At 44.7% G+C, this 19,027-nt stretch overlaps 1 protein-coding gene across 1 annotated transcript in view; it reads left to right on the top strand.

Annotated features, from left to right (window-relative positions):
* The first annotated feature begins 8,379 nt into the window (after positions 1-8,379).
* Positions 8,380-19,027, top strand: part of ALDH1L1 (aldehyde dehydrogenase 1 family member L1) — an 84,855-nt gene continuing 74,207 nt past the window's right edge. The window contains exon 1 of the mRNA XM_007985522.3: positions 8,380-8,526. The gene's annotated coding sequence lies outside the window, so the exon portion shown is untranslated. The remainder of the gene's footprint in view (positions 8,527-19,027) is intronic.

Here is a 19,027-nt window from a genome sequence, read left to right as displayed (position 1 = left end):
CTGATGCTTTTTGTTGCATATGAATAAATACATCAGGTATTGTAGAGACTCAGTCACAAAAATACAACAAACAGGCTATTTGGTTAAAATGGGTCCACTCTTCATTTGGTTTATCGTTTGATCTATTCGATTTTAGTTGATTTGTTTCATGAGGATCTTGGGTAAGGGGCACACTTAAAACTCTTGGTATCAAGCTCCCAATAGTCATAATAGTAGTCTTCCTGGTGCATTGTATTCTTTCAAAAATTTTTAAATGTTTGCATGCAGCCGTCTGTTAAACGTTAAATGGTACCTTTTTATTGGAATGACAAAAATCCTGAAAAGTATGATCATGAGGACACTGTAACCTAGGAATAAATGACATGTTGAGACTGAATATCTAAAATGACGGTAACCGGGAGTAGCACTGATGCCCTAAGTTTTATTCACATTCTTACCTAGGTGAGATCCTGACCAAAAGCAAGGGATTGTTAAATAAAATTTGCAGGAGGCTGCTGATTTGGAGAAGGCTCTTGTACTGGGCCCAGCAGACCAAGCCAATATGGAGTAATTCATGCTAAATGTAACTAATTAACTTAGGAGCACAGTGGTCTCTCAGTATCTGCAGGGCATTGGTTCCAGGACCACCTGTGGATACCAAAACCAGTGCATACTGAAGTTCCACAATTGCCTCTGTGAAACCCATGAATACAAAAAGTTGGCCCTCTGCATACGCAGGTTTCACATCCCACAAATGCTGTATTTTTTATTTGTATTTGGTTGTAGATACAGAACCTGCCAATATGGAGGGCCAACTGTATTTATTTTAAAAATCCCGCGTACGTGGACCTGCACAGGTCCAACCTGTGTTGTCCAAGGATCAAATATATACTCACATCACAAATATCTGAGTTTCAGTTAGTAACAGGCAGCTGGCTGCTTCAAGTGAGATACAATGCTGAGTTGCAACCAATTAAGTTGCTCTTTTTGCCCCACTTCCACTTTCTGTCCATAAATGCAGCCTGACCGTGTAACAGCCAGGAGCTCTTTGAACCTGTTCTGGTTCTGAGGGCTGCCCAATTCACAAATCTATTTTTTTTTCTCAAATAAACTCTGACAAGTTTAAACTTGCTTAAGGTTTTTTCTTTATGACAGAGCCGTCATCACCTGAACCTCTTGTTCAGACTCCCCACCTCCACCTTCTGTTCTTGGTCTGCTCTTCTAGTCTCCAGTCAACCGCTCCAGCACGACCCACTCTTTGGTCTTAAAGGGCCCTTGATAGTTTCTCTCAATTCACTAGCATTTTCCTTGTCCAGCTCAGAATCTGCAGTCCACGACCGCCCTTTGATTTTCACTGAAACCATCTGGGTAAACTCAGAGATGGGTTTCCTTTTCCTCCGTGCCTGCTTCTTGAGTAGTCTGAGGCATCTGGGGTCTCAAACGTGCAGTTTGGTCCCACTGTAAACTGAGGTGAGCCTTCAATACGGCCCAGGGTCCTTCTACCGCTCTCCCATTCCCCAACCCCATAAGGACTGCTTGAGCTTCCCTCTCCTGCACCCCACCTCAGGAGATGACCTTACCCTACTCTTCAGAGAGAGAAGGAAAGCCAGCAGGTGGGGATCTTGTACCAACGTGAACCATGGGTAAAGAAAACCCACTGTCCAGCTAGCCACCCACCCATCCATCCTCCCACCCTCCCTTTCTTCCTTCTGGTTATGATGCCATTCAAGCCACCTTGGAATCTGCTTTTGGATGTCTTCCCTTCCCCCCCTTTTCAGGAACCACAGACACTACTGATTCTCCCCTTTCTTGTATATTCAACTTTTCCTTCTCAGCTGAGTCTTTCTCAATAGCTTTTTACACTCTTAAGTCTCTCTTGTTACAGCCTTTCCCCCTTCCCACCATGACCTTCTCTTGTTACCTTCCCCTTCCCAGCCAAACACTTCATAGCGTGTGCTCCAGGAATGGCAGCAGCGTCTCCTCCATACCCACTCTTCCTAAAGAGCCCAGGGTGCCCATTCCTGGATGGTTCCAACTTGAGAGCTCCACAGTGACTTCACCCTCCCAGCGTCCGTGCAGCCTCGGGTGGTGGCGGGTTGTGCCACTACTGATCTCCAGCTGCCTCACCACTTCTTTTTACCCTGCAGCATTTCCAGCGCTCTTGCAGCTACTTCACATGGAGTTCCCTCCACTGAACAACGTGAGGTGGGCTCTCCGCTGACTAGACAGCGCCACTCATCTGCGAGTCCCTCTAGTCCACTCCCCACCCTTCATGGGGCCTGGTGCTTGGAGTCTGACCTGGAAGGGCAGCAGCCCCAGGCCCCTCTGTATCTGACTTGCAGAGACTTAGCCATTGGAGGGTCCTGGAAGGACATGAGGGGAGGGAAGGAGCCGGGTCTTCCCCGCTCCAGGTTATGATCGCAGTTGCCATGTCTCCCAAGCAGCCCCTACACTCTGCACTCCTCTGGGTTCCATGAAGTGCTCCACATCCCAAACCCTCAGGCTCAGGGTCAGGGTCAGGGTCAGGGTCAGGGTCAGGGTCAGGGCTGTGCTGTCCCTGGCCCTGGGCCATGGTACCATCCTGCACTCCCCAACCAGTGCCACGTTCTGCTCACTTGTCTTGCACGTGCCAGGCTCTGACCTGCGCTGGATCCTGCATGGGTGATTTCCTTACACTCAGAGGCCAGCCCAGGCCCAGGGCCATCAGGGACAGAGCTTCCAACAAGGCCCAGTTCCTCCTTTCAGCTTTCTGATGCTACATGAGCTTTTCCAACTCATTTATCATGATGGCTGGTGGAAACTGATTTTTTTAAGTTATTATTTTTAATTGTGGTAAAATAAACATAACCCAAAATTTACCATTTGAACTATTCTTCACAGTGCTGTGTTTTTAAGAGCATTCACACTGTTGTGCAGCCATCATCGCCGTCCATCTCCAGAACTTTTTCAACTGAAACTCTGTCCCCATTAAACATGAACTCCCCCTTCTTCCCTCCCCATGGCCCCTGGCGCCCCCATTCCACTTTCTGTCTCTATGAACATGACTACTTTAGGGGCCTCATAGGAACAGAACCGTTTGTCCTATTGTGGCTGGGTTAATTCAGTTAGAGTAATGTACTCAAGATTCTTCCATGTCGTAGTGTGTGTCAGAATTGTCTTCCTTTCTAAGGCTGAATAATATTCCAGGATATTGATTTTTTTAAGGTGTTTTTACTTTGCAAAACAAGAAAATGAGAATCTAATGTCAGTTACTGGAATGCTGTTGAAATTGCCCTGGCCTATGAAATCAGAACATCTTGTTACCACTGGACAACAGAGTGAAACACATAGTCTGCGCCCCATGTTGTGGCCTCGTGACCCCTGACTTTGCCAGCTCCTCTCCTGCAGCTGTAATGCTTTCTCCTGGTTCCTCAAAAACAACCCACGTCCCCACCTCCATGCACCCATGCATCATTCTTACATTCTCTTCAACTGGAATGTCTTTCTCATTTTTTGCTGGTTAAATTCATGACAGTCTTACTAGGCCTTATCTCCCAGGTGGAGCCTGAAGTACCCAGACCTCATTTCTTCATGTCTCCCCTCTGTGATGGTTCACATCCCCTCCCACCTTTGATATCTGCTGTCTGTGCATTCATTTCCCCCGTACGGGTGCAAGCACCTGGAGTAGAGACACTGTCCCTGCTTCCTCTTTTCTCATTTATTCCTCCGCAGTAAGTTTCTGGGGGCCATGTGTCATCCCGGTGCTGTCCAGGCATGCGAGTGCAAACACACAACACCCCCAGGTTAGATTTGGTGTGGGGCTGGAGAGGACCCAGCAGGAGCAGGGCTGTAAGCTCTGTGGCCCAGAAGCATTTCATCTGTGTCTGCAGGTCCTCAGGTGGGCTCTGGTGTGTAGCACAGAGCTGTATTAAGGCTCATCCCTACCTTCACTTCTATAAGAAAAATTGCACGCTGGCCCTTTAAAGGGGAAATATGGAGAAAACTATTTTGAATTCTAGGTTCCCTTTGGGGAGAGGTTCTAAGGGGTGGGGATCAGGTGACATCATGAGTAACTCACAAGGCAGGGTGGAAGTATCTGAACGAGGCATCCCAGGAGATAAAGAGAAACACTGGCTCCAAATTAAAAAAAAAAAAAAAAAAAAAAACAAGCCCAGGTCACTTGGCCTGCCCGCTTTGATTTCCCACAGGTTATGACCTTCAAGTTAATGTTTCCTTTGCAGTGTACACACAGTCCCAGTTACTGATTCCCCAAAAACAAGCTGAATCATCATTATACAACAAAAAGAGAACCCATGTCTATCCCATCCCCCATTCACACAGCCCTGAGCCAGGCTCGCCTTCTAACCTGCCTCTGGTTTGGAGCAGTAGCCCCCATTGTTCTACCCAGACCTGGGCTGTATAAGTGGACACTGCTTTCCCTGGTAGAACTTAGCCACCAGGGCCCTGCGGAAAGCCCAGGCAGAGACTCTCTCTGCAGGGCTTATCCGGCCACTCTTCACTGCAGGTGCCTCTCCTGCATCAGGGCCTGTGTAGGGCTGTGGGATACACAGATGAAACAGGCCCTGTCCCTGCCCTCAGAGGTGTTGCAGTTGAGAAAGAGACAGACACACATATAAACAGTTGCATTAGAGTGTGGTCTGTGCTGTGTGTGAGGGAATTCCCAAGGAGAAAGCTGGGATCAGGCTTCCCAAAGGAGATGATGCACAAGCCCACCCCTGGGGAACAGGCAGGGCTCAGCTGGTGGCTTCAAGAAGCAGGGCATTCCCGGCACAGTGAACTGAACTGGCAAAGGAGGGTTTCAGTGGGACTCATTCAGAGAGTGTCATATAGTCTTGGGACAGGGACAAGCTGGCTTCTGCTGCTCTCCGACCTCAACCCTCAGCTTCTCTATCTGGTCTATGAAAGGATGGATTCGGAAATCACATAGTTACTTCCACCATCTTTCATTTGTTAAAAAGAAGTCACTACGTTCAGCCTACACTCAAAGGCAGAGGAATTATGTGCCATTCCTTGAGTGGAAGAGCATCAGAGAGTTTTAAAATGACCACAGTCCACCTAATGGCCACAAATTACTTACATCCTTCCACATACAAAATACATTTGCCCTCCAAACATCCCCTCAAATCCTCATCCCACTGTAGAATCAGCTCAATATCCAGAATCTCTGCATCTAAATCAGGCTTCGATGTAGGTGAAGCACCTTGGATATTATTCCCTCAAGTGTAGCTCCTTGAGTAGGGTTGTTCTCAATCTGCAGACTTGGGAATTCCAGAGACAAATTGACTGTGCCTCCCCCACTGCACCAAACTGACATAAACTGGTGGGACACGCATAGGATAACCACTGTAGACGTGCCTGCTCCAAAGGGGACAAGGACGGGAGGCATGCAGGAGTCACTAGTCCACGGCAATTCTAAAATCTTCCTGGGCAGGTCTTGAAAGTTCCTTGAATAGGACTCAGTCTGACTCTGGCCCCAAAGTGATTCTCCATCGTCTTGGCTCCACCCTTTGGGTTTTTTGTTCTGTTCCGCAAGTCATCCCTTCTTTTCCATGAAATGCAGCCCAGGTTCATATCTGTGTAGTTTCTCAGCTTGCTTCCTCCCAGAATTTGGAGGAATTACAGGTCTGTTTTCATTTTATATTGTCTCTGACCCTTTCAGTCTAAGTCTACACTGCTTTGCTAATATAATTCTTTTTAAAATGTTGCATGTCTCCTGTAGATCTCACTGAGGTTCATGCCTTTAGACAACTGTCAAACCCACACATCTCTTTGAGAAAAGCCTGTCTCTCCCTTGGGCTTCTGCTGAGACGGCTGTCAAGGACGACCGTAAGCTTCTTAGAAATCCTACTATTTAACAAAATATTCTGAGGTTTCCATTTGATCTCTTTGAAGATTTTATAAAAGATCTCATGGCCATACCCTTGGCTTTGTCTTTAGGCCATCTTCCTGGCTCCGGGCTGCATTTACTCTTTGCCTGGAAGCCATTTGTTAGTTTTAGCATCAGATGACATTTGGAGAAGCTGGATATTTTCACAACCCAAGTTCTGGTTCCTTTTTATTTGACAATCCTTCTTTTGACTTATGTTCCTTCTCTCACATTTTAGTATAAGCAACAAGAAGAAGCCAGGAGGAGGCACCTTCAACAATCTTCTTAACCAGATCCCCTAGTTCATCTGGTACATTTTCTACTTTCCACATGATTTCAGAAAACTTTCTGCTTAAATTTCCCTCCTCTACTGCTCCATACCTCTAAGAGTATGGATTCTTCTCTGATTTCCTAATACATCTTTTTGGGGTGTCCAACCTCCAAGCCATTGATTCAGTGGTTCCTGTCGCCCATCTGCCTTCTCTATTTTAGTTCCCAAGCTCAGAACACACCACTTTTCCGTTGCAGGCCCCTGACGCTCAGTCAGTTATCCTACAGATTGCATGGTGCACCTTCCACACACAGCGCATGCATTCGGCCCTGGGGACTTCCCAGGAGAATAAGCTAGTCTTTGCCAACCTTGTCCAGAGACATGTTAATCAAGCAATCCCAGAAACAGTGATAAAATTGCAGTTGAAGGCCAGGTGCAGTGGCTCAGCACTGCATGTGATCCCAGCACTTTGGGAGGCTGAGGTAGGTGGATCATCTGACGTCAGGAGTTTGAGACCAGCCTGGCCAACATGGTGAAACCCCAGTGAAACCTCTCCTAAAAATCCAATAATTAGCCAGGCATGGTGGTGCATGCCTGTAATCCCAGCTACTCGGGAGGCTAAGGCAGGAGAATCGCTCCAACCTAGGAGGCAGAGGGTCCAGTGAGCCAAGATTGCACCATTGGACTCCAGTTTGGGCAACAGAGTGAGACTCTACCTCAAAAAAAAAAAAGAAAAAAAAAAAAACCGGTTGAGAGAGGTTCATGAAGAAAAATTACAGGCCTCTCTGTGATCACATAATGGAGGAATCTGTCCTAGTAAGGCTGAGGCTAGGGAAAGTTTCCCTGAAGTCATGGCATTTTAGTAGGAACTTCCTGAAGAACGAGAGGGGTTGTCTGAACAAAGATGAACAGCACATGGAAACTTTATGAGTTGAGAAGTTCCACAGATATAAGGGACAGCAGGGATACCTGCAAGCTGGAGCTTAAAGAACAAGGGGACAGCGCCTGAAAACAGGCCTGTGGATCGGCAGGCACAGGCCACCTCAATTCTGAGTGTGCATACTGGCTTACGTGAGCAAAATACATGCATTAAGCCATTCAACAAACATTTATTTAGCAACTGCTACAAGCCATCACTGTGTACTGGGGATGCAGCAGTGAATACATCTGGCAAATTTCCTGCCCTCAAAGAGCGTACAGTCTAGTGGAAGAGACAGATAATGAACAAAGAAACAAGGAAATATCAGATATACAATTAAGTGCTGTGAAGGAAATAGAACAGGGTGATGTGACAGGGAGTGGTACTTCCTTAGTTTGTGTGACCTGGAACAGCCTCTCTAAGGCTCTGCATCAGATATCTGATATGTGATACCATATGGGAGCAGGCTCTGAAAGAACACTACAGATAGAAAGGTAAAGGCAGGAGCTGCAGCAAGCCTGATGTGTTCAGGCACTGAGCAGAGGGCCAGGTGGCTAGGGCTCAGCAAGAGGGACGCCTCAAAAGAAGTGAGGCTTAGCAGGGCACGGAGCAGTGCGGCCGCAGGTGTGCTGGGAAGGGCACTCCAGGAGGAGCCGCCTGGACACAGGCTTGCAGTCAAGAACAATACGCCGTGATCACTCCCTGCATTCTACATGGCCTTGCCTGAGACCGGGCTGGCCAGGATCCCCGGGAAGCAGGGGGAGGGGTCTGTGGCACCAGGACTGGGTGGAAGGGAGAATGGAGAAGGGGAATCGCAGAGAGAAAACCAGGGGCTGTTTTTCTCTCAGAGAGGCGGGTAGGCACTGGGCGGGCAGAAGCGCCGCTATCCAGCCGGATGCGCGGCTGCTGTCTAAGGGGCCGCCTCTGCAAGGGGCTGCAAATTCCCGGAGGGCAGCGTCTTGTTTGGCTCTGCTGTGTCCATAGCACATGGCAGGTACTTGGCCCATCAAGAGTGAGTGAGTGAGTGAGTGAGTGAGTGAGTGAGTGAGTGAGTGAGTGAGTGAGTCACCGGCTTGGCGAGGGACTCTTCTGACCCACTTACCCTTGCCACTGCTCAGAACTTCCAGCCTTGCTGGGTGCTTGGGCCCCCAAGGGAATTCTAAAAGGGTCCACAGCAAGTCTTCTTGACCTAAGCGGGAAGGAGCGCAGGCCCCTGCGGGGTAGGCTTTTACATGGCATTTATAGACCGGCCCGGAGAGGGTGCGCGGAGCTCCCGCCACAGTCCCACCACCAGTGAGCGCCGCCCCCACTCGGCTGACTCTCAGCCCGCCCCGCGCCCCTCCCCTCACGCGCTCCGGCCTTAACCAGAGCTCGCGGACTGGCGGGGACCGGTCCCACCTCCTGGCTACCAGGACGGGTCGGCACCAACCCCAGTTTGCGGCTCACAGAAGTCTAACCTGCCGGCTACGCCCGCACCAACTCCTGCACGCGGTGAGTTTCTGCTCTCTCGAAAGCGCCGGACGCCCGGCGGAAGGGAGGCTGCCCTGGCTGCGGCTCCGGGGCCTCCGGGGGCTCCGGGGGCTCCAGGACTCGGTTCTCACCGCAAGGGCTCCTGCGGGCCCCATAAACTTCGCCGCTGGGACGCCGGGCTCGGGGTACGGGTCCGGTGTTCTTTGGAGCAATTGAGCCTGAACCTGGCCAGGGGTCACCAGGCTAAAGGACCGCAGCGCCAGGACTGGCCCGCCGAGGATCTGGCCGGCCGCGGTGGTAGGGCCCTTACGGAGCCGGCGCCATCCTGTGGGGTGGGCACTACTGGTCCGGCTTATGGAAGAGAAAACTGAGGTTCGATAAGAGACAGGGACCAGCCGAAGGTGACACGATGATTTGTGACTGGGAACTACCTGTTTCCTGGGACCCTCGACCCCATGCTGGGACAGGGAAACGTCTTCCCTGATTGGCCAAATCTGGGGGCCTGGCACGAGGGCCTCTTGTGATTGGAGGGGTCGACGTGCGCGCTCAGGGGCTGCGCTGTAGTCCCAGCTCCAGCCACTGCGCTCAAGTGGGCGGTCGTGTGCAGAGGGAGATCGGATAGCAGACCCCACAACGTGGCTCGTGGGGCCCCTCTATCGAGAGCTCAGGCCCCGCGGGTGCTTGCTTAGGAGAGCAAAGAATCTTCCCAAAGTGCAGACGGAGACGGAATTTAATCAGTAGTCTCAGACTTGGAGGCTTGGGCACTGGTGTCAGGTGACTTTGCTTCCTCCCCACGCCTCCACTTCTCCTTGACCTTGGGCAAGTTTCTTGTGTTCAGAATCTTAGTTTCTTGTCTCTAAAATCGGAGGGGCAATGAACAGTAGTGCCTGCCTCCCAAGGTTACATGAGAATTACATGAGGTTGCCCCGCGCCTGGCCCTAGGAAACCCTCGGAGAATGTTGGCTGCTGTTTGTTTGTTTGTTTGTTTGTTTGTGACAGAGTCTCGCTCTGTCGCCCAGGCTGGAGAGCAGTGGCACGATCTCGGCTCACTGCAACCTCCGCCTCCCGGGTTCAAGTGATTCTCCTGCCTCAGCCTCTGGAGTAGCTGGGACTACAGGCAAGTGCCACCACACCCAGCTAATTTCTGTATTTTTGGCAGAGACGAGGTTTTACCATGTTGGCCAGGTTGGTCTTGATCGCTTGACCTCGTGATCAGCCTCCCAAAGTGCTGGGGTTATAGGCGTGAGCCGTCACTCTCCGCCGGCTGCTGTGTTCTTGTTAGCGTTAACTCTCACGGCCATGGGGGGAGACAATGGTGTGGCGTCCCTTATAGAGAAAAGGAGACTGAGGCTCAAAGATGGATTTACTCAGGGTTGGCCTGAGGCCTAAGGTCCAGAGGGCCAGGTCTCTGGACGGGTCCTGTTGCCTGTTCCGAGGGCTGTGGGAGAGAAAGCAGGTAGAGCATGACCCCCAAGGGACAAAGTGGCCTCCCTGCCAAGTGCCAGACCAAAAAGGCTGAGTGCAGGAGAGGGGTCGGCCTTGGGCCCTCCAAAGGGCAGCGGGGAAATGAGACATCTTGCAGCGGAATGCTGGCCTCTGGGCTGAGCCTCTGCTCGGTGCTAGAGCTGCGTTCATGGGCCCCAGGACCCCAGCACCAGAACAGAGGGCCCAGAGCTGCAGTCCTGCAGGGTGGCCCAGCCTCACAGGGACTAGAAGCTGGGTCCTGGAGAGCCAGGCCTGGGCTGGGAATTGGGTAGGGGGGTTGGGAGGCCCAGGAAGCCTCCCAGTGTCCCCACACCACCAAGTGAAAAGACACTGAGCAGCAATGACGGGGGTGGGGGGGTGGGGGGGGCGGGGAGGAGGCCTGGAGGCTGCCCATACAGCCCACAAGGAGCTCTCTGGGCTCTTTCCAGCCCCTCTCCCTGGAGGCCCCTGCTCTTTCTGGGGCCAAAGGGAAAGCCTGACTGAGGCCCCTCCCTAGGCTCCTGTGTCTGTCATACTCGCTTTCCCTGGACTGTGACAACAGCCCCTTAGTGGTCACCTGGACTCTACCTCCCTGCAGGGGGGAACAACCTACTCTTTTATTTATTTATTTATTTTCAGAAGTAATCATGTGCAATATAAAAAAGAACATTCTGTTAAGAAAACAACATAATTACAGTCGTCAAAAACCTCTGAAACCCAAAACCCTTTACCCAGTGACTTTCAACATTTCAGTGTAAATTCTTCTAGGATTTTACCCTGCAAATAAACACACACATGCACACACATACACACACACACACACACACACAAACTTAAGCCTTACAAAATTATTGTGGTTTGTTACTTGTTGGGGTGTTTTGACAGTGTCAGGTTTGTATAATCCAATATTTACCAATATTTTCTAATAATTTAATGTTTTCTTCTTACATTTGATTTTCAAGTATTAATTTTTAACCCAATTGGACTGCATTTTGGAGTAAGATGTGAACTATAGATTAAATATTCTATATATAAATAAATATTCATTTATTTCAGTTAATAGACATTTTTAGAGCACTTTTAGGTTTACAGAAAAATTGAGGATAGAGTGCCGAGTTCCCATATTCTCAGTCTGTCCCTCCCTGCATACTTTCTCCTATTTCTCTTTCTATTCTTTTCCTTTCATTTTTTTTTTTTCTGTTTTTTTGAGACAGGGTCTCACTTTGTTGCCTAGGCTGGAGTGCAGTGGCACGAACGCAGCTTACTGCAGCCTTGAACTCCTGAGCTGAAGTGATTCTCATGCCTCAGCCTCCCAAGTAGTGGGACTACAGGCATGCACAACCACTTCTGGCTAATTTTAAAATTTTTTTGTAGAGAGGGGTCTCACTTTGTTGCCCAGGCTGGTCTTGAACTCAAGGGCTCAAGTGATCCTCTGCCTTGGCCTCCCAAAGTGCTGGGATTATAGGCATGAACCACTAGGCCTGGCCTCCCCTATTTTTAACATCGTGCATTGAGATGATATTTTTGTTATACCTTTTTTTTTTTTTGACATAGTCTTGCTCTGTTGCCTAGGCTGGAATGCAGTGGCACAGTCTCAGCTCACTGCAGTCTCTGCCTCCCAGGTTCAAGCAATTCTTGTGCCTCAGCCTCTCAAGTAGCTGGGATTACAGGTGCACCACCATGCCCAACTATTGTATTTTTATAATAGTAGAGACAGGGTTTTACCATGTTAGCCAGGCTGGTTTTGAACTCCTGGCCTCAAATGATCAGAACTCCTGGCCTCAAATGATCAGACCGCCTTGGCTTCCCAAAGTGCTGGGATTACAGGTGTGAGCCACCAGGCCTGGCCAATTTTGTTATATACTTGGTGAGCCGATATTGATACAACGTTATTAATGAAAGTCCATAATTTACATTAGAATTCCCTCTTGGTGCTGTACATTCTATGGTTTTGAACAAACATATAATGATGTGTATCCAGCGTTACAGTATCATAGAGAATAGTTTCACTGCCCTAAAACTCTCCTATGCTCTACCTATCCACCCCCAAACCCCCCTACCTATCCCTGGCAAACACTGGTTACTGCCTTTGTAGTTTTGCCTTTTCTAGAATGTCATATAGTATATATGAATCATATGGTATGTAGCCTTTCCAGACTGGCTTCTTTCACTTAGCAAAATGCGTTTAAGCGTCCTCCATGTCTTTCTGTGACTTGATAATTGATTTCTTTTGATCACTGACTTACACTCTGTTGTATGGATGTGAATGTACCACAGTTTATTTCTCTATTCATGTACTAAAGGATATCTTGGTTGCTTCCAAGTTTTAGCAGCAAATAAAGCTGCTATCAACATTTGTGTGCAGGTTTTTGTGTGGACATTAGTTTTCTTCTCATTTGAGTAAATGTCAAGAGCAATTGATGGATCATATGGTAAAAGTATGTTTTGGGTTATAAGAAACTACCAAACCTTTTTCCATAGTGGTGGCATCATTTTTCATTTCTACCAGTAATAAATGAGAGTTCCTGTTGCTCCACAGCCTTGTCAGCATTTGTTGTCAGTGCTCTGAATTTAACTCTTCTAATATGCGTATAGTAGTGTCTCATTGTTATATTTTAATTTGCAATCTGTAATGACTTACAGTGTTGAGCATCTTTTTAAATGCTTATCTGCCATCTGTATATCTTCTTTTGTGAGGTGTCTGTTAATTTACTTTGCCCATCTTAAAATTGGGTTGTTTGTTTTACTGTTGAGTTTTAATAGTTCTTTGTATATTTTGGATAAGTGCTTTAACAGATGTCTTTTCTCCCCAACCATGGCTTGTCTTTTCATTCTCTTAACAGTGTCTTTTGCAGAGCAGAAGTTTTAAATTTTAATGAAGTCTAATGTACCATTTTTTTTCCTCCATGAATTGTGCTGTTATTGTATCTAAAAAGTCAAATCCAAGTCTTGGCAGTTACAAATAAAGATGCTATAAACATCAACAGATTTTTGGTGTGATTTTTGTGCAATGCAGATTTTCTCCATTGTCTTGCCTTTGTCTCTTTGTCAAAGATCAGTTGACTGTATTGATGTGAGTTTACTTCTGAGCTCTCTATTCTGTTCCATTGATCTATCTGGCTATTATTTTGCCAATACCACACTGTCTTGATTACTGTAGCTTTATAGTAAAGTACTGGGGACAGGCAGTATCAGTCCTCTAACTTTGTTCTCCTTCAATATTGTGTTGACTATTCCAGGTCTTTTGTCTCTCCATATAAACTTGAGAATCAGTTTGTTGATATCCACAAATAACTGCTGGGGTTTTGATTGGGATTGCATTGAATCTATAGATAAAGTTGGAAAGAACTGACATCTGGAGTTTCCCTATCCATGAACATGTAATATCTCTTCATTTATTTATACATATTTTTATGTTTTCATCAGTTATGGTTATTCTCACATAGATCCTGACATATTTTAGATTTATGTATAAGTAATTCACTTTTTGGTGCTAATGTAAATGGTTTTGTGTTTTTAATCTCAAATTCCAATTGTTTATTGCCAGTATATAAGAAAGTAATCGATTTTTATATATTAACCATAACTTTACATCCAGCAACTTTGGTAGAATAACTTATTATTTCCAGTTTTCTGTTGCTTTGTTGGCATTTTCCACATAGCCAATAATGTTTTTTGAGAACAAGGACGATTTATTTCTTCCTTTCAATCTACAGACTTTTCATTTTCTTTTCTTTTCTAATTACATTAGCCAGGACTTCCAGTATAATGTTGAATAGGAAAGGTGAAAGGGAACATCCTTGCCTTATTTCTGATCTTGGGGGAAAATCTTCCAATTTCTCTCCATTAAGTATGATGTTAGCTGTAGGTTTTTCATAGATCTTCTTTATCAAGTTAAGTTTCCGTTTATTACTAGTTTGCTGAAAGCTCTTTTCATAAATGGATGTTAAATTTTTGTCAAATGCATTTTCTGGATCTATTGATATGATCATATAATTCTTCCTTAGCCTATTCATGTGATGGGTTGCATTAATTGATTTTTAAATGTTTAACCTAGAATAAATCCCATGTGGTGGTTATGCATAATTCTTTTTAAACATTGTTAGATTTAATTGCTGATTTTTTTTGAGGATTTTAACATCTTTGTTTATGATAAACATTGGTCTGTTAGTTTCCTTTCTTGTCATGTTTCTGGTTTTGGTACTATGGTAATTCTGGCCCAAGAGAATTAGAGAATTTCCTCTACTTCTATTTTTTGAAAGAGATCATAGAGAATTGGCATAATTTCTTTCTTAAATGTTTGGTCATATTCATTAACCCTAGTGCTTTCTATATTGGAAGGCTACTGGTTATAGGCTCCTGTTCTTTAATCAGTATAGGCCTATTCAGATTATCTATTTCTCTTTGTGTGAGTTTTGGAACATTGTGCTTTCAAGGAATTGTTTCATTTCATTTCACTTACCAAATTTGTTGATATAGAGTTGTTCATACTAGTACTTTATTATCCTTTTAATGACCATAGGATCAGTATTGATGGCCCTTCTTTCATTTTTGATATTAGTAATTTGAGCCTTCTCTCTTTGTCTTCTTAGTTAACCTGGCTAGAGGTGTATCAATTTTATTCATCTTTTCAAGGAACCAGTTTTAGGTTTTATTGATTTTCCCTATTGACAACGTGTTTTCAATTTCACAGGTCCTGCTGTAATTTTTATTATTTCCTTTCTTCTGCTTATTTTGGATTTAATTTGCTCTTCTTTTTCTAGTTTCCTAATTTGGAAGCTTGCTTTTAGCTCTTTCTTCTTTAATAATATATGCATTCAGTGCTCTAAATTTCCCTCTAAACACTACTTTAGCAGCATCCCATAAATTTTGATGTTATATTTTCATTTTAATTTAGTTTGAAATATTTTAAATTTTTTCTTGAGATTTATTCTTTGGTCTGTTTACATGTTGTTTAGAAGTGTGTCATTTAGTTTCCATTTTTAAAATGTTTTTCAGAGCTCTTTCTGTTATTGATTTCTAGTGATTCTGTTGTGATCCAAGTACTCTCCGTCATAGAAATAATTGATATTTGTTGTTGTGTGTTTTATGGCACAGAATGTGGTCTGTCTTGATGAATATTCTATGTGAGCTTGAGAAGAATGTGTATTCTGCTGTTGTTGGATGAAGTATTCTATAAATGCCAATTAGATACACTTAATTGATGGTGCTCTTCAATTCAACTATGTCCTTACTGATTTCCAACCTGCTGGATCTATCAGTTAGTGGGGACTGGCCAGGCACGGTGGCTCATGCCTGTAATCCCAGCACTTTAGGAGGCTGAGGCGAGCAGATCACCTGAGGTCAGGAGTTCGAGACCAGCCTGACAAACATGGAGAAACCCCGTCTCTACTAAAAATACAAAATTAGCCAGGTGTGGTGGCACATGCCTGTAATCCTAGCTCCTCAGGAGGCTGAGGCAGGAGAATTGCTTGAACCTGGGAGGTGGGGGTTGCAGTGAGCTGAGATCACGCCACTGCACTCCAGCCTGGGCAACAAGAGCGAAACTCTGCCTCAAAAAAAAAATGGGTGGGGACTGACAGATAGGCGTTGATGTCTCCAACTGTAATAATAGTGGATTCATCTATTTCTCCTTGGAATTCTATCAGTGTTTGCTTTACACATTTTAGCGCTCCATTGTTAGGTACATACACATTATGTACCTAAGGAGTAGGTACATTAAGGAGTATTAGGTCAGCTGGGATAATTGATCCCTTTACCATTATATAATGCTCCTCTTTATTCCTAATAATTTTCCTTTCTCTGAAGTCTGCCTTAGTTAATAGAACATCTCCGTATTTCTTTTGATTAGTGGTAGCAGGGTATATCTTTCTCCATCCCTTTGTTTTTAATCTATCTGGTTTTTATGTTGAAATGGGTTTCTTGTAGACAACATATAGTTAGGTGATGATTCTTTATTCACTCTGATAGTCACATGTTTTAATTGGTATATTTAGACCATTGATATTTAAAATGATTTTTGATATAGTTGGATTAATATCTACCATATTTATTACTGTTTTCTATTTGTCCTTTGTTTCTTTTTTCTTCCACACTTTTTTCTGCCTTTTCTGATCTTAACTGAGCATTTTGTATGATTCCATTTTCTTTTCTCTCTTAGCGTATCAATTTTACTTTCTTGTTGTTGCTTTTTTAGTGGTCAACTTACAGTTTGCAATATACACTTAAAACTAATTTAAGTCTGCTTTCAAATAACACTGTACACTTTGTGGGTAGTGTAAGGGCCTTATTGCAGAGTATTCCTGATTCCTCCCTCCCATGCCTTATTATTACTGCTGGCATTCATTTCACTTATCCATAAGCTACAATCACTGAACACATTGTTGCAATTATTATTTTGAACAAATTGTTATCTCTCAGCTTAAGAATAAGAAAAAAATTTATTTCACCTTTATTTATTTCTAATACTCTTTTGTATGTTGATCTGAGTTTCTGACTTGTTCAATTTTCCTTTTCTTCTGAATAACTTCTTTTAACATATCTTGTAAGGCAGTTTGCTAGTGACGAATTCCTTCAATTTTTGTTTGGGAAGTCTTTCTCCTCCACGTTTGCAGGACAATTTTACTGCATACAGATGGAATCTATTTAGTTCTAAGTTGATGGAATGTTTCAATTCTTTAAATATTTCTTTCTATTCTATTCCTGATTGCATGGTTTATGAACAGAAGTATGATGTAATCCTCATCTCTCTCCCTCTATAGGTATGTCCTGCCCTGGCTCTCCCTGGCTTCACTGAAGATTTTCTCTTTGTCTTCTATTTTTTGCAGTTTGAATATGATATGCCTAAGTATAGATTTTGGGTTCGGGGATAATCTTTATCCTATTTGGTTTCCTCTGAGCTGCCTGGATCTTGGTTTGGTGTCTGTCTTTAATTTTGGAAAATTCTCCGTCATTATCACTTCAAATATTTTCACTATTCCTTTCTCTGTTCCTCTCTTTTTTTTATTATTCCATCTGATATCCCTATTACAAGGATTTACACCTATTGCAATTGTCCCACCATTCTTGGATATTCTGTTTTGTCTTTTTAATTCTATTTTTCTCTTTGCATTTCAGTTTGGAAAGTTTCTATTGATATTTCATCCATCTCACTGATTATTTCCTCAGTTGTATCCATTCTATTGATAAACCTATTAAAGATATTCTTTGCATTTATCACAGGGTTTTTATTTCTAGAATTTTTTTGATTTTTTTCTTAGTTTCCATCTCTCTGCTTACGTGACCAATTTGTTCTTACATGTTCTCCACATTTTCCATTAGAGCTCTTAGCATTTTAATTATCATTTAAAATTTTCCATCTGAAAATTTCAACATTGCTTCCATATCTGATTCTGGTTTAGGTACTTGTTTCATCTTTGCAAACTGTGTTTTTGTCTTTTATATATCTTGTAATTGTTTTGTGGAAAATCAGATATAATGTATTGGGTAAAAGGTACTGAGGTAGATAGGCCTTTAGTGTGAGGTTTGATATTTACCTGTCTAGGAGTTAGAATGTGCTTACTATTTGCTATAGCTGTGGGTGTCAGAGGATATAATTTTCTCTCTTCATCTTCTTGTTTTTGTCTACCCTACTGTCTTTGGATTTTTCTAGAGACTCCTTAAATAGGCTCTGGCTTGCAGTTCTCTTATCCATAATCGCCTTACTATACTGGAGCCCTGTGGATGTAGTGGTAAGGTGTTTTGGCTGGGGGAAGTGTTTTACAGTCCTACAATTAGGTCTTAGTGTTTCAGTGAGCCTGCACCCCTAGGCTGTGGCCTTCACAGCTGTTTCTCATTCCTATCCCTTTTAGGTGATGAGAAAGGCTAGAGGGGCTGGATTGGGGTTTTTCCTCATCACTTAGGTTCGTTAGGCCCTGGGTGTCCATTCACTTAGGTTCTGGTATAATAGTTTCTATGAGGGTAGATTTCTTAAGAAAAAAAAAAATGACTGTTTTCCTTGCCTCCAGCCAAAAACAGAAGGGGATTTTTCTCCAGTTCTAAGTGTGAGAACTGTAAGAATTAAAGAAAGAGGAAAAAAATACAAAAGCTGGCTTGCCAGTTAAGACATTTATTTTAGAGAAAATAAACCTGACAGGAGCTTCTGACTGAGTTGGGTCAGAGGCACACTCTCTTACAGACTAAGAGTTTTTAAGGATTCAGGGTGGAAGAGTTTATCAGAGGCTTGGACTGCTTCTGTGTCTCTTGGTTGTGCTTACCTGGGAGGGAGAGTTGTGTACCTGTTTTCATACATTTTTCCTGCAGTGCAGGTATAGTCCGCCAGTCTGCTTTTACTTATTTATTTATTGAGACAGAGTCTTGCTCTGTCGCCAGGCTGCAGTGCAATGATGCCATCTCGGCTCACTGCAACATCCACCTCCAGGGTTCAAGTGATTCTCCTGCCTCAGCCTCCTGAGTAGATGGGACTACAGGCATGTGCCACCACAGCTGGCTAATTTTTCGTATTTTTAGTAGAGGCGGGGTTTCACCGTGTTAGCCAGGATGGTCTCGATATCCTGACCTCGTGATCCGCCTGCCTCAGCTTCCCAAAGTGCTGGAATTACAGGCATGAGCCATCGCCGCGCCCAGCCAAGAGTCTGCTTTTAGCTTTCCTATCTTAGTGCCCCTGAAGGAAAAGGAATGTGCTTATTCCTTATTATTAAAGCCCACTGTTTTACTGGGGCCCATTGTATGAGGGTGAAGCTTGGCAGTTACCCAAGAGACTTTCCCCCGACTTCCCTCTGTATCCCAGCTGTCTTATCTGTGTTTTACTGTCAGCTCTTTCTGGCTGCTTGTAGTTAGAAGAGAAGTGATTTCCTTGAAACGCATGAGGCTAGAAAGGGATCTGGAATTTCAAGTGGCACTGTTTGTCTGAGATGACAGCGCTCCTGCTCTATCATTCCAGACCCTATGGGTATAAAAGGACAAGGGGGGATGTGTTCTTTCTGGCTACTTCCTGCTGATGTGGGGCGGAGAGTGTTTTAGTCTTGGATTGACTGCAGGAGCAACACCATTTGTCGAT

Source organism: Chlorocebus sabaeus, chromosome 22, assembly GCF_047675955.1.
Source record: "Chlorocebus sabaeus isolate Y175 chromosome 22, mChlSab1.0.hap1, whole genome shotgun sequence".
NCBI classification, from domain to species: Eukaryota; Metazoa; Chordata; class Mammalia; order Primates; family Cercopithecidae; genus Chlorocebus; species Chlorocebus sabaeus.
Note: the sequence above shows the minus strand (reverse complement) of the source record. Positions and strands in the feature narration are given on the sequence as shown.